The sequence below is a fragment of the Phascolarctos cinereus genome, unplaced genomic scaffold (assembly GCF_003287225.1).
Source record: "Phascolarctos cinereus isolate Bilbo 61053 unplaced genomic scaffold, phaCin_HiC Scaffold_7;HRSCAF=346, whole genome shotgun sequence".
In the NCBI taxonomy this organism is placed as follows: domain Eukaryota; kingdom Metazoa; phylum Chordata; class Mammalia; order Diprotodontia; family Phascolarctidae; genus Phascolarctos; species Phascolarctos cinereus.
In genome coordinates, this window is record NW_027556180.1 from 57910002 (window position 1) to 57925368 (window position 15367).

The following is a 15367-nucleotide window of genomic DNA, read 5'->3' on the forward strand; positions in this document are numbered from 1 at the left end:
GATGGAGTTCAAGAGAATAACTGGGAGAGTTTTGTTGTTTTTTTTCCCCCCTAGATGAAAGTCTTGTCTTTAAATAAGTAAAGCTATAAAGAGCTGTTAGCACTAAATAACTTCTGACAAAGTTTTTTAAATATTACCTCCCCTCTCAAAAAAAAAAGCAACTTATAAGAGTAAATTGCTTCATGTATGTTTTCAAAGTAGAATGTGACTCTCACCAGTAGAATCTCAGTTCCTGTAGGGCAGGGCTGTTCTGCTTTTTGTCATTGTACCTCTAGCATCTAGCACAGTGCTTGGCACATTGTGGGGGCTTAATATATGCTTCTTGAATTGCTAGGGAAAAAATAATTTTTGTTGTTTGATTTTGGAATAGCTCATAATTCTACATGTTGACTACGCTATGACAAGTCTAATGTTGAATGCCATGGTTAGCTCACATGATTAGGAGCTTTAAAAGCTTTTATTGATATATGCTCTGTGGAATATTAATGAAATGGCAGGCCCAGGGGAATACACTGAGACAACAAAACATATTAACCTTGAATAACTATCATCCTGTGTGATTAACTTTTCACACTGGATGCATACTTGAATTTAAATGCTAACCACATGGGTTGGTACAAAGAGATTGTGGATTACATAGCTGGGAAGGGCTGACTCACCAAGACATATTCCCTCTGTGCACTGTTGGCCAGAAAACTGGGACTGCTAGACTTACAAGAAGGGATCTGACCCAATAATAATATTATGGCAGCAGATTGGGTTTGTCTTAGAGCACATCTGCACAAGCATTTCAGAAAGTGTTTTTGTTTCTAAAGAAATTAAATGTACTTAGAAATACTTCCTGCAATGTTCTTACCCAGACACCCTTTGCTGTATTATAGATGCTGGTGACTGAGTGAAAAAAAGAAAAAGAAAAAGACATTTTCATCGTTGGCTCTGAAAATACACATTGAAATGCAAGGTAGTTTTCAAAAAAAAAAGAAAATGAATTTCCAAAGTCTGCATATAATTGCTTAGGCACACTGAGATGTCCTACTCAAAGACTCCAGAATAAAATTTTTCCATGGCTTCAAATAAGAGATAGGGAAAGAACTCCCATCCAACCCCTTTTCAGGGGGGTGAGGTCTATGGGTGTAGTACATTGTACACATTTTCAGACTTTTTTCAATGCATAAATCAGTTCTGCTGATTTTTTCTTTTCTTATTTCTTTCTTTAAAAATATTTTCTATTATATGAGAGGAATCTCTGGGAGAGGAACTGGAGGAGGAATACTGGGGGAAATTTAGTTATATAAAAAAAGCTATCCAAAAAAAATTTTTTTTTAAAAAAAGAAAGCTCTTCAGTTCTTGCCAGTGGCCTAGCCTTCACTAAGATAACAGTGGATTATCCCACAAGCCAACTAAGCAGATGGCCTTTGGAATGGACCTATTAGAGAGTAGAAATAAGTCAGGTCAAAGGACATTCTTCTTCTGTTCAAGACTGAAGCAAGAGTCCTTCTCTCAGGTCATGTGTTCAACCCTATGCAAGATCTACCCACCCACTTTAATGCTGCCCAAGTGGTCATCAGTTATTGCTTAACATTGAGGATTGCAAAGTTTACATAACATAGAGTCCTGTGATATATTTTCACTGACAATACCAGGGCTACAGAGCAACTTCTAGAACTTTCCCTGGTCCTGCAAGGGAGACACTAATCCAGAACTGGCAAGCATCCTAGAAAGGCTTTGCAAGGGAAAGAGTGCCCCAAATTTAATTCTTTGAAAGTGGAAGGAGAGGGCCAGGCATAGACAATTAAACAAATCTAATTCCCATTGAGAGGAAGGAAATATAAGATTCTTAAATAGGGTTTATTAATTAGGACATGGATTTTTTTTGGGGGGGGAGTAAAAACAAGCCAATGTGTTTTAGTTACTTTAAACGTAAAATATCATTGATCTTCAAAATGCACTTTCTCAGTGTTGTTTCCTGTCATTTTCAGAAAGGTCAATTGCAGCATAATTTTAACATGTCTATGGAAGCTGTATCCTGACTTGGCTGGAGGGTTGGATGGAAGAGGTCTTTTCCATTTCCAAATGTGAAATGGCAAGTTTATAGGTTATTTGACGAAAGGAGGGAAAAAGAGGGGGGCAGGGGGAACATAACTCACATCTTCTGTGGCCTGCTGGTTTCAAGGCATGACAAACATTTATAAGGTATGACTACTGATAAGCGGGGATAATGAAAAGGAGGAAACGCCTACATGCTTGTACAAACAGAAGCTAGTGACTGCAAAATTATTCCAAGGAAACTGATTATGTGATAGGCTCCTGCCTTTCTTTACCTTTCTTCACACCCTTTCTCTGCATGTGTAGCAGGCATATTATTTCATTTTATCCTCACAACAACTCTGGGAGGTGAGTGCTGTTATTATCATTCCCCTTTTACAGATAAAGAAACTGAGGCAGACAGAGGTTGACTAGCGCAGGATCATACAGCCAGTATGTCAGTCAGAAATATGATACCAGGTCCTCCTGGTTTCAAAGCCAGTTCCCCATCCACTGCATCATCCTGCTATTATTATTTCAATAAAAATGAAATTTTGACTAACCCAACCACAAAGCAGGCTGCATTCTAGAATGCCTCCAGTGCTTAGCACAGTGCCTGGCAAACAGTAAGTGCTTAATAAAGGCTTGTCAACTGACTGACTGTTTATTGCCTGTTAAAAGAAAACAAGGTTTTCCCTGTCAAAGTGAGAATGTGGACTTCCCTTTTGATTTTAAAACTTTCTTGCAATATGAAAATATGTCTCTAGAAGCTATGCAGAATAGATAAACCTGGCCAGCCTTGTTCAAATCTTAGCTTTGCCACTTAATAGATGGGTCACTGTGGATAATTCTTTGTAGATCCCCAGGGCCACAATTTCCTCATCCATGAGGGAGTGGCTCTCCATAATTCCTAACACCTCTTCTAGCCAGAAGATGTTATGATTCAAGAGTGATCATTTACGGCTAATACATTCCTGCATTTTGGTCACATTACTGCAAAGTGGGCTTCAATTTGAACTTGGATCTATTTTCTCTCTCTCACTTTTTTTTTCACTCTGTCTTTTTGTGGGTTCTGCTGCTTTAGAATTTGTTTAGAGCCATTTTTTGTAGGTATTTGGAGGGTTTGGGGGGAGAGCTCAAGCAAGACACTGCTTTCACTCTGCTGTCTTGGCTCCACCCCCTCTTACCTTTTTTTTTTTTAAAGGATACTACAAGAGTGTGTTTGGTACAAATTAACAAACAGCTTTCTTCAAAAGAACTGAGTCCTGTTCCCATCATTTTCTCAGAATGTTCTTTAGCATTAAGGTATTGATTATGCTGTCATGGATAGAGAGGAGTGACATAGGGGAGAGATCCATTAGGCCATCAAATCTATCACTGAAGGAGGAGCGAGGCCCCTAGAAGAGAATCCAACACTTCATCTTAGGCAAATGGCTGTGAAGGATTTAGACCTGTATAATGTATGTCCAGGGCAGGCAGCTGAGTAGTACAGTAAGTAGAGCACTAGACATGGAGAACTGAGCTAAAATCCAGCCTCAGATACTTACTAGCTGTGTGACCCTGGGCAAATCATTTAATTGATGTCTGCCTCAGTTTCCTCATGTGTAAAAATGAGGATAATAATAGCACCTACCTCCCAGGGCTGTGTGCCTGGCACCCAGGAGGTGCTCTATACGTGCTTATTTCTTTCCTTCTCTCCCCACTGCCACTCTAGCTTTTTTCTTTTCTTTTTAACCTTGGTTTCATCTTGCTGTAGGATTTAGGGTGATCCCGAAGGAAGGAAGTCTCAGGAAGGCAGCAGGGTGGAATGTCATAGACTGTTCGCTGGCCTGTGAGTGTAGGCACTTAGGTCCTACTCCTCTTCCACAAACTCATTTTATGATTGTCTTTTCCTAGATCTCAGTCTCTTCTATAAAATGAGGCAATTGGATGGCTCTTTCCACCTCTAATATTCTATAAGGTGCATAATGGAGATAATGTCAGATAACAGTTCTAGGGCCACATCCCAGAGAGATCATACAAATGAGAAAAGGACCCACATTTACAAAAATATTTATAGTAGCTCTTTTTGTGGTGGCAAAGAATTGGAAATTGAGAAGATGCCATCAATTGGGGAATGGCTGAACAAGTTGTGGTATATGAATGTAATGGAATACTATTATGCTGTAAGAAATGGTGAACAGGCTGACTTCAGAAAAACCTGGAAAGACTTGTGTGGTCTGATGCTGACTGAAGTGAGCAGAACCAGGAGAACGTTGTACACAATAACAGCCATGTTGTGTGATGACTAATATTGAGAAACTTAACCCTTCTCAGCAATACAGGATATAAGACATCTCCAAAGGCTTCATGATGGAAAATGCTATCCACAAAGAAGAAAGAACTATGGAATTTGAATGCAGATCGAAGCATACTAGTTGCTATTTTTTTTCTTCTGTTGTGTTTTGTTTCCTCTTTCTAGTAGTTCCTCCTATTGGTTCTAATTCTTACTAACAACATCACTAATGTGAAAATATATTTAATAGGAATGTATATGTAAAGCCTATGTCAGATTGAACGCCATCTTGGAAAGGGAGGTGGGGAGGGAGGGAGAGAAAAATTTAAAACTCAAAAGCTTATGGAAGTGATTGTTGATAATTCAAAATGAGTTAATTAAAAAAAAAAAGAATGGATGCATAAGTCCCTAGCATGAAAGTCACAATTCACTGGAAAGTTGAAAAGTACGATCCCAAGTTTATTTCCATTCCAAGGAATGTCCAATCCGCAGGGTAATGCTATGAATCATTTTCTGTGAAGTAGAGTAAAGGATATATTGTACTCGATATACATTGTTACCTTGAGGGATCAGGAGACCTTTTTAATCTAGATTTGTTGAGACATAGATATAAAGTATATTTGAGCTGTATTCTAAGATTTCACAAAGCCAACTCTGAAGCCAAAGGGAAAATGATTTGGGATGCTGCCCTTGAGATATAACCCAATCTTTATAAGCTCCAGGCTTGGGGTGTGGGATATTATTAGTCCAGACCTTTCCATCCTTCTCTACTAAACCTTGCTGCTGGGGATAACTCATACATTTTCTTTATTCAAAAGAAATCCTGTGTTATTAAATGAAACAAAAAACTTACCAATATCTAAGGGGTTGGAGCAGTCTGTCCTAACCTTTCTTAAATGGTAGATATGATAAACTGTGATAAAATGCCTTCACACAGGTCGTCCTTGATGTCATAAATCTACTTCTCTTCCATTCTTGCCTCCCAAATGCTCAGGCACCGAATCCTCGCTGAAGCTCTTGCTGATCCCTCCAGTTATTGGCACTCTTTCCCTCTTGAAATTTTGTGATCTCCATATTTTGTTGTTGTTGTTTAGTCATTTCAGTTGTGTCTGACTCTTTGTGACCCCACGTGGGGTTTCTTGGCAGAAGTACTGGAGTGGTTTGCCATTTTCTTCTCCAGCTCATTTTATAGATGAAGAAACTGAGGCAACAGAGTTAAGTGACTTGCCCAGGATCACACAGCTTGAAAGTTTCTGAGGCTGGATTTGAACTAAGATTTTACTGACTCTAGGCCTGGTGCTTTAACCACTGCCCCACCTAGCTGCCCCTAAATCTGTATATACTTGGTTTTCATTTGTTTGTGTACATACTGAGTCCTCCTATTACATAAATTCCTCATGGCCAGGGACTGTTTTATTTTGTTTCACTTTTCTAACTTCATGCCACTGTACCTATTCTGGAGCCTTGCACCTGGTAAGTACCTATTGAATGTTTGTTCAATGAGCTCCTTCAAAAGAGTGTAATTCTGCACAAGTATACAATACTCTCCCCTCCCCCGCCCCATAACAACAATTCCTCTTAATCTTTATTCTGCTTTTGGTCAAATTTTCAAGCTTACTTTGAATTTTGAGGCTAAGATTCTCCAGTCTATAACCTTGATAGACTTAGCTCTGACTTTGATAGACTTAGCTCTTCTCAGCAATGGAAGGATCAAAGACAATTCCAAAAGACTCACAGTAGAAAATGCTGTCCTCATTCAGAGAAAGAGCTTTGGAGTCTGAATGCAAATAGAAGCATGTTATTTGCTCTCCTTTTATCGTTTTGTTTCATTTCTTCTTTCTTGTAGTTCTTCCCATTAGTTCTAATTCTTCTTTACATCATGGCTAATGTGAAAATATATTTAATATGAATGTGAAAGTAGAGCCTATATCAGATTGCATGCCATCTCGGGGAAGGGGAGGAGAAGAAAGGGAAGAAAATTTAAAACTCAAATCCTACAGAACTGAATGTTGAAAACTAAAAATAAATAAATTCATTATTTTATAAAAAAATTTTAAAAAAAGATTCTCCAGTCTAGGAATGGTCAGAAGGAGATTAAAGGGGGATCTTTGCTGGTACTGGGAGCAGGATTCTGTTGCGTTGTGCATATGTAGTCCTGGGTTGCAGCCCCAGGGCAAAAAGGAGCATGAACAGGAGCAAGGCTACTGGACACAATTCCAGGGTAGAAAAGAGTGCTTATGGTCACTCACAGACCAGACCAGACCAGGAAAGCAGTGACCACACCTCTCCTTAGATCATACCACCTTGGAAGAAATGAAAACGTACAGACCCCCAGAACTAGCCCTGAAAACAGCAGCATGAAAAACTTGAAACTTGGGACAGTGGATCCTCTGACCTGGGAGCAAAGCCCAACTTTAACATCAAGTTAAAATCGAGAAATAGGCTGGGAAAATGAGCAAATGACAAAAATATAACCTGACCATAGAAAGTTACTATGGTGGCAAGGAAGATCAAAACACAAACTCAGAAGAATTCAACAAAATCAGAACAGCTACATCCAAAACCTCAAAGAAAAATATGAATTGGTGTCAGGCCAAAAAGAATTCCTGGAAGAGCTCAAAAAGAATTTAAAAAGTCAAATAAGAGAGGTAGAGGAAAAATTGGGAAAAGAATTGAGAGTGATGCAAAAAAGTTATGAAAAAAGAGTCAATAACACGGTAAAGGCAACAAAAAAAATTACTGAAGAAAATAACACCTTAAAAAACAATAGGCCAAATGGTAAAAGAGGCACAAAAACCCACTGAAGGGAACTCCTTAAAAGGCAGAATTGGCCAAATGGAAAAAGACATGCAAAAATTTACTAAAGAAAAAAGTCTTTAAAAATTAGAATTGGATGCGTGAAAGGTGATGACTCCGTGAGATATCAAGAAACAATAAAACAAAATCAAAAGAATTTTAAAAAAACCAGAAGAAAATATGAAGTATCTCATTGGAAAAACAACTGACCTAGAAAATAGACCCAGGAGAGATAATTTAAGAATTATTAGACTACCTGAAAGCCAAGATCAAAAAAAGAGTCTACACATCCTATTTCAAGAAATTATCAAGGAAAATTGTCCTGATATCCTATAACCAGAGGGTAAAATAGAAATCGAAAGAATCCATTCATCATCTCCTAAAAGAGATTCCAAAATGAAAACTCCCAAAAATATTATACCCAAAATGCAGAGCTTTCAAGTTAAGGAGAAAATATTGCAAGCAGCCAGAAAGAAACAATTCAGATATTGTAGAGCCACAGTCAGGATAATACAAGATTTAGCAGCTTCTACATTAAGGATTAGAGGGCTTGGAATATGATATTCTGGAGGGCTAAGGAACTAGAGTTACAACCAAGAATCACCTACCCAGCAAAATTTAGTATAATTCTTCAGGGGGGAAAAAATTGGCATTCAATGAAATAGATATTCAGGCATTCTTGATAAAAAGACTAGAGCTGAATACAAAATTTGACTCTCAACTACAAAACTCAAAAGAAGCATAAAAAGGTAAGCAAGAAAAAGAAATCATTGGGGATTCAATAAGATTATACTGTTTACATTCCTACGTGGAAAGAGAATACTTGTTACTCCTAAGAACTTTCTTATTATTAGGGAAATTAGGAGGAGTATACATAGACAGCGGACAGGGTATAAGTTGACAATGATGGGATAATATCTCCCACAAAAAATAAAAGAAAATTAAAGGGTGAGAAAGAAGGATGTGCTGGGTGAAGGGGAGGGAGAGAATGAGATAAAATATCTCACATAAAAGATGTGCAAAAGAGCTTTTACAATGCAGGCAACTTTTGAACCTTACTGTCCTCAGGACTGGCTCAAAGAGGGAATAACATACATACTAAGTTGGGTATAGAAATCTATCTTACCCTAAAGGGAAGTAGGGAGGGAGGGGAATAAGAAAAAGGAGGAGGTGAATAGAAGAGAGGCCAGATGGGAGGAGGCAGTGGTCAGAAGCAAAACACTCTTGAGGAGGAATAGGTTGAAAGGCGAGAGTAGGATAAACAGGGGAGGGGAAAGTCGGAGAGAAATATACAGTTAGTAATTATAACTTATTGTGAATAGGATGTACTCACCCATAAAATGGAAGTGGATAGCAAAGTGGATTATATGATTTAGATATAAAGGGTGATACCATAAGTAAATTAGGTGAACATGGAATAATAGTTGACCTGTCAGATCTATGGATAAGAGAAGAATTTATGACCAAATAAGAGATAGTATTATGGGATATGAAATGGATAATTCTGATTACATTAATTTTTTTTTAATTTGCTCAAACAAAACCAATGCAGCCAATATTAGAAGCAAAGTAGAAAACTTGGGGGAAATTTTTTTTATAGCAAGTTTCTCTGATAAGGGTTCCATTTCTTAAATATATAAAGAACTGAGTCAAATTTGTAAAAATGCGAGCCATTCCCCAGTTGATAAATGGTCAAAAGATATGAATAGGTTGTTTTCAGAGGAAGAACCTGAGAAAGTTGATTCATTGAGGACCCCTACTCAAACTCTAATCAGTATATTAGTTCATTATGATTTTATAAGGGGTAATGATTGTTAGTAATTATTGTAATATATTCATCTGGTAATACATACCTAGTCAATCACCTAATAATAGGTATAAGGATAAGCAATGTGTCAATCCATACTTTGTATATGTCATATAGAAATATAGATTCTAATAAATGGGACCTGTAATAATCCTCAAATTTTAATGTAATGTTCATTACTTGTTTACTAGCTATGGAACTCACTTGTACCATCACAAGAATGCTGAAAAAAATACCTGCATCCTGTTTTGCTGAAATTCCATGACCAAACCAAGTATGGATGGTGGCATGGTACAGAAAGTCCCCCCGATATGATCTTAGAGCACATGAATAGCTTGTACCATCTCCTCCTGACTAACCTAAGGAGGAACCCATCCATCTTATGACCACTAGTCAGTAGAGATATTCCTTGCTTCACCCAACTTGTGACCCTACTGACAGATCATTTTTGCTTATTTTAGCTTATGCGTCATCTGTCAATCAATGGGATTCTGTGTTTTACCATGCCTCTTTTGCATATTTGGGTATCAAACTCTTTAAATACAAGGTCCCAGGAAAAGGGGGGCATCTCAGGTTATGAGGAAGATCTGAGGTCCACTTCATTAGAGGAGGACCTGGACCCTTTAATAAAGTGCCTTTGGCTCAGAGCTCTGCCTCAGTCTCTCTTATTGTAGGTTGGGCAATTTTAATCCCCACAAAATCCAAATTATCTTTAGTTGCATAAAAAATGCATTAAATCATTATTGATTAGAGAAATGAAAATTAAACAACCCTGTGGAACCACCTCACACCTATCAGATTGGCTAATATGATAGAAAAGGAAAATGACAAATACTTGAAAGGATGTGGGAAAATTGGGACACTAATGCACTGTTAGCGTAGTGTAAACTGATTCAGCAATTCTGGAGAGCAATTTGGAATTATGCCCAAAGGGCTATAAAACCAAGTTTACCCTTTAACCCAGCGATATACTATACACAAAAAAGGAAAAGAACCTATATGTACAAAAATAATTGTAGCAGCTTTTTTTTTTGTGGTGGCAAAGAATTGAAATTGAAGGGATGTCCATCAACTGGGGAAGGGTTAAACAAATTGTGCTATATGATTGTTATGGCATACTATTGTGCTATTAAAAAATGATGGGCAGGATGCCTTCAGAAAAAACCTGGAAAGACAAAATGAAGCGAGTAGAAGCTGGAGAACATTGCACATTGTAACAGCAATATTGTACGATGATCAACTGTAAATGACTTAGCTATTCTCAGCAATACAATGATCTATGACAATTCCAAAGGACTTATGATGAAAAATGCTATCCACCTCCAAGAAAAGATCTGATGGAGTCTGAATATAGGTTGAAGCATACTTTTGTTTCTTTTTTACTTTATTTTTCTTGGGATTTTTTGTCTGTATTTTCTTTCACAACATGACTAATATGGAGTATTGCACACCTGCATATGTGTAAGCTATATCAAATGCTTTGCCTTCTCAGTGAGGGGGGAGGGGAGAGACAGGGTGAGAATTTGGACCTACATACAAACAAAACATATATAGGATAAATTGGAGCTAATGAACAGAGAGAAGGTGCTAGCATTAAAGGGGATTGGAGAAGGCTCATGAACAAGGTAAAGTTTTAGCTGGGGTTTGAAGGTCAGGAAAGGTAGGAGGTAGGAAAGGGAGCATTCCAGGCATGTTCCCCAGATATAGGGGACAGCCAGTGAAAGAGCATGGGCTTGGGAGATGGAGTGTCTTGTAAGAACATCAAAGATGCCAGTGTCACTAGATCCGGCGTACATGGGTGTGAGAAAGGTGTAAGAACACTGAAAAGGAAGAAGGGGGCCAGATTTTGAAGGGCCTTATTATATCTTTCATCCTGGAGGTGAGAGGAAACCATTAGAGATTGTTCAATAGGGTCAGACCTGACTTTTAGGAAGATTAATTGGATAGCTGAGTGGATGATGGACAAGAGCAGGGATACTTGAGTTAGGGAGACCAACCAGCATGGTGCAGGCATGAGGTGATGAAGGTCTGCACCAGAATAGTGGCAATGTCAGAGGAGAGAAGGGGGCATAAACAAGAGATGTTATAAAGATGAAAAGCAAAATAGATTGCAGATGAATCTGAGTGAAAAAGAGTGAAAAGTCAAGGATGATACTTAGCTTCTGAGCCAGAGTTACTGGGAGGATAGTGGCACCCTCAGGAATAATCAAGTCAGAAGAGGAAAGAGTTGGGGAGGAAAGATAACGAGTTTAATTTTAAACATGTTATGTTTACGATGTTTATGAGACACCGATTTGGATGTCTAATAGGCAGTTAGAGATGAGAGTATGGAAGTTAAGAGAGAGCTCAGACCTGGATAAGTAGGTCTGAGAAATATTAACACAAAGATGATAACTGAACCCATGGGAACTGATCACCAAGTGAAATAGTATAGAAGGAACAGAGAAGAGGGCTCAGGACAGAGCTTGGGGGGACACTGATGACTAGCAAACATAACCTGGATGAAGATCCAGCAAAGGAGACGGGAACAGAGCAGTAAGGCAGGTAGGAGGAGGATCAAGAGAAAGCAGAATTGCAAAAACCTCACAAGACAAGAGATGATCAGCAGAGTCAAAGGCTGCAGAGAAGTCAGGAAGGATGAAGATTGAGAAAAGGCCATTCAATTGGGCAATCAAGAGGTCTTTGGTAACTTTGGAGAAAACAGTTGTGGTTGAATGATGAGGTCAGAGAGTCAAGGGAAGTCAAGGGAGTGAGAAGAAAGGAAGCAGAGGCATTGATTGTAGACAGGCTTCTCAAGTGGTTTAGACAGAAAAGGGAAGCAGACAGTAGTAGAAAGGGAGAGATTGAACAGAAGTGAGCAAGTGGGGGTGATGGAAAAGCAGTCTGGAAAAAACGAGATAGAATGGAATCACTTGTGTAGGCAGAGGGCTTTATCTAGGCAAGGAGAAGAGCTACTTCTTCATATGAGAGAATGACTGTAAGATAGTGTCAGAAGGCATCAGAGGGATGTGAGATGGGAAGTGGGGAAGAGGAAGCTTTCAGCAAATGGCCTCATTTTTCTCAGTGAAGTATGAGATGAAGTTCTCAGCTGAGAATGTGGGGAAGAGGGAACCATGGGAGACTGGAGGAGAGATTCAAATGTTTGGAAAAGCTCTGTGATGAGTGGGGTAGTAAAATAAACTAAGGAGGTAATGAAAAGGTTGCCTTGCTACAAAGAGGGACCACAGTCTTCACAGCTGTGTGATTTCTCTTGATTGTCATTCAAAACTATATGAGTAGGAGAGAAGGTAGCAGATAGTGGGAATATATAATCCAAGGCTAAGGCTTATCAGGACAAGATCTACAGTAAGATATCTGAGCAAAGGACTTGAGAGAAAGGAAAGTGTAGGGAATCAAAATTGGGAAAGAAAGAAAGTATAGTCAGTGCAGGGATGATGGCCTGGGAAAGAATTGAAAGACTGGAGGTCATAGGGAGTGTGAAAAATAGGGTTTGGGGTTGCAAGGTAGTGGGAGAGGTGGAATAACAACAGACTGTGATCACATTAAAGGAATTTTGAGTTCACAAACATGGATGTGGCACATTAGGGTAATGGCAAGATCAAGGGTCATTTCTGTGTGTAGCAGAGTTAGGGTGGAGGAAATGAGTAAGCTGAGCAATTATGAGGTTAGGGGGTTTGAGGGAGTAACTATCTGCATATTGAAGTCCTCTAGTGTGGAGGAAGGAAGTAGGAAGGAGAGAAAGACTGTGAGTCAGGCATTGAAGTCATTGAGGAAAGAAAGAATATGTCTGGAGGTCAGTAGCTATCAGAATTTGGTTGGGTGGTGGACAGGAATTGAGTGAACCTCAAGGAAGGAAAGGTCACTAAGTGATTGTGGTAGAGAAAGAGGGTCTGGAAATGGTAATGAGGAACAAGGAGTATCTAACTTCCCGACTTCAACCAGTGATTTGAGAGAAGTTGGTGAAGGTACAGCCAGTGATGGAAAGGGAGACTGTATCATCCAAAGGGAGTCAAGTCTCAATGAAAGCCAAAAGACGGAAGGAGTGATAATGGAAAAGATTTTAGATTAAAAAAAAAAGACATTTCATAAAGCAAAAAGAAAGGGGAGGGTAGCTTTAGTGGATGACATCGTTGGAGAGTTTGAGGATAGAAATCAGAGAGCAGGCAGTAGGGGACTAAATAATTAGTCAATAAACATTTGTCATTGTTTAAAAACATTTATTTTATTATTTTTTTGCTTTTTTGGTGGGCAATCAGGGGTTAAGTGACTTGCCCAGGGTCACACAGCTAGTAAGTGTCAAGTATCTGAGGCTGGATTTGAACTCAGGTCCTGCTGACTCCAAGGCCGGAGTTCTATCCACTGTGTTACCTACCTGCTCCCAAGAACATTTATTTTTGTTACAAAACCTATAACTTGGGGTTAAGTGACTTGCCCAGGGTCACACAGCTATTAAGCGTCAAACATCTAAAGCTGGATTTGAACTCAGGTCCTCCTGACTCTAGGGTCAGTGTGCTATTCACTGCACCACCCAGCTGCCCCAAGTAAGGAAGTTTGAAAGAGGGAAGGGTTTGGGGAGAAGGATGATGAAATCTAGATATGTGGAATCTTGGGCCTTGTATTCTCATTCTGTACTATTTTACTTGGTGGTTTCAACAGCCCCAGTGGATTCAATTATCATCTTTATGATGATGATTTTCACATCTACTAATCCAGTCCTAATCTCTTGCCTAACTTCAGACTCATATCTCCAACTGCCAGGACAGATGGTCATCTTGAACTAGATAATTCATAGACATCTTAAATATAACATGTTAAATATAACATGCTCAACTCTTCCCTCTCCCTTATTCCCCCTTCCTTGTAAGCAATCTGTTGCCAATTCTTTTCTTTTTAAAGAAATTTTATTTTATTCTAATCTTAAGAAATAAAGCAAGCATTTCTATAACATAGAATAGAAAAAAAAGACAATTGTACATGAAACTTCAAGTCTGTTTTGTACAACTTGCTCTTCCTTTTAAATGTATAATAAAGTTATGTAATTTTCTCTTTTCCTCCTCCCCCACATCCTATAAATGGCTACCATTAGACACAAATACGTATATGTTTGTAAAACCACTCTATATGTGCTTCTATTTATCAGTTGTTTCTCTGGATGCAGATAGCATCTTGTTGTATATGTTCTTTGTAGTTAATTTGGATATTTATAATAGTCAAACTGACTTAGTCACTCAAAGTTGTTCTTAAAACAATATCGTTGTTACTGTGTACAATGTTCTCTTGGTTCTATTCATTTCAGGATAATAATTGAATCTATGGGACCTGCTGAGATTATCAAGTGAAATAAGAAAGAAAGAGAGAGGGAGAGAGAGAAGAGGGCTCAGGAGAAAACCTGATGGTTATAGCAGGGTGGGGTGGGGTGGGTGTAGAGAAATAGAGACAGAGAGAAAAAAGAATATTTATTAAGTATTTACTATGTATCAGGCACTATACTATGTGCTAGGCATACAAATAAAAAAAAAACCAACCAACAGCAAACCCCATAGTCTCTGCTTATATTCTAAAGAGGAAAGACAGCACTTAAAGGAAAACTGGAAAGAAATGGGAAAGGGAACACATACATAGAGCATTGAATGAACTGGCCAAAAAGTACCACGGAGGCCTAGATCCTAGTAGGGAGCATGCTTATGTTTCTGTCATTCCCCAACCCCTCAACACTATTTATTCACATATTCCATCTTCTTCACTATGTGACTTAGATATAAGTTGAAACTTCAGAACTGTTTCAACACTTCTCTTATTAGTGATTTGGAGCAATCTTTTCTTTGTTAATAGCCTATAACTCTTCTGAAAATTGTTCTGATCCACTATTTTATCTAACAGGAAATGGGTTTTAGTCATATATTTGTGTTAATTCCTTACATATGTCACATATCAGAGTTTTATCAGAAACGTTTTATACAAATATTCCACTGATTAACAATTTCCCTTTTGATCCTGTATTTTGTTTAATAGTCTTCCAACTTAACATAAATGAAATTGTCTATTTTATCTTTAGTGATCTCCTGTACCTCTTAGTTGGTTAAGAATTCTCCCCATAAGGGCAGCTAGGTGGACAGTGGATAGAGCTCTGGCCTGGGGGTTAGGAGGACCTGAATTCAAATTCAGCCTCAGACACTTGAATGTACCATCTGTGTGACCCTGGGCAAGTCACTGTAACCGTGATTGCCTCACCAAAAAGCAAAAAAAAAAAGCCATAATATCTTAGTGATATTCTGTTGAAATCCAATCAATTATCTGATTCAAAATTCTCCCCATAGCCAGAGTCCTGAAAGATATTTCCTTTCATTTTCTTCTACTTGCTTTTTAAATTTAAGTTGCATGTTCTTTTAGAATTTATTATGATATGTGGTATACAATGCTGGTCCAAGCTTATTTTTTGCCAAACTGCTTCCAGTTTTCCCAGA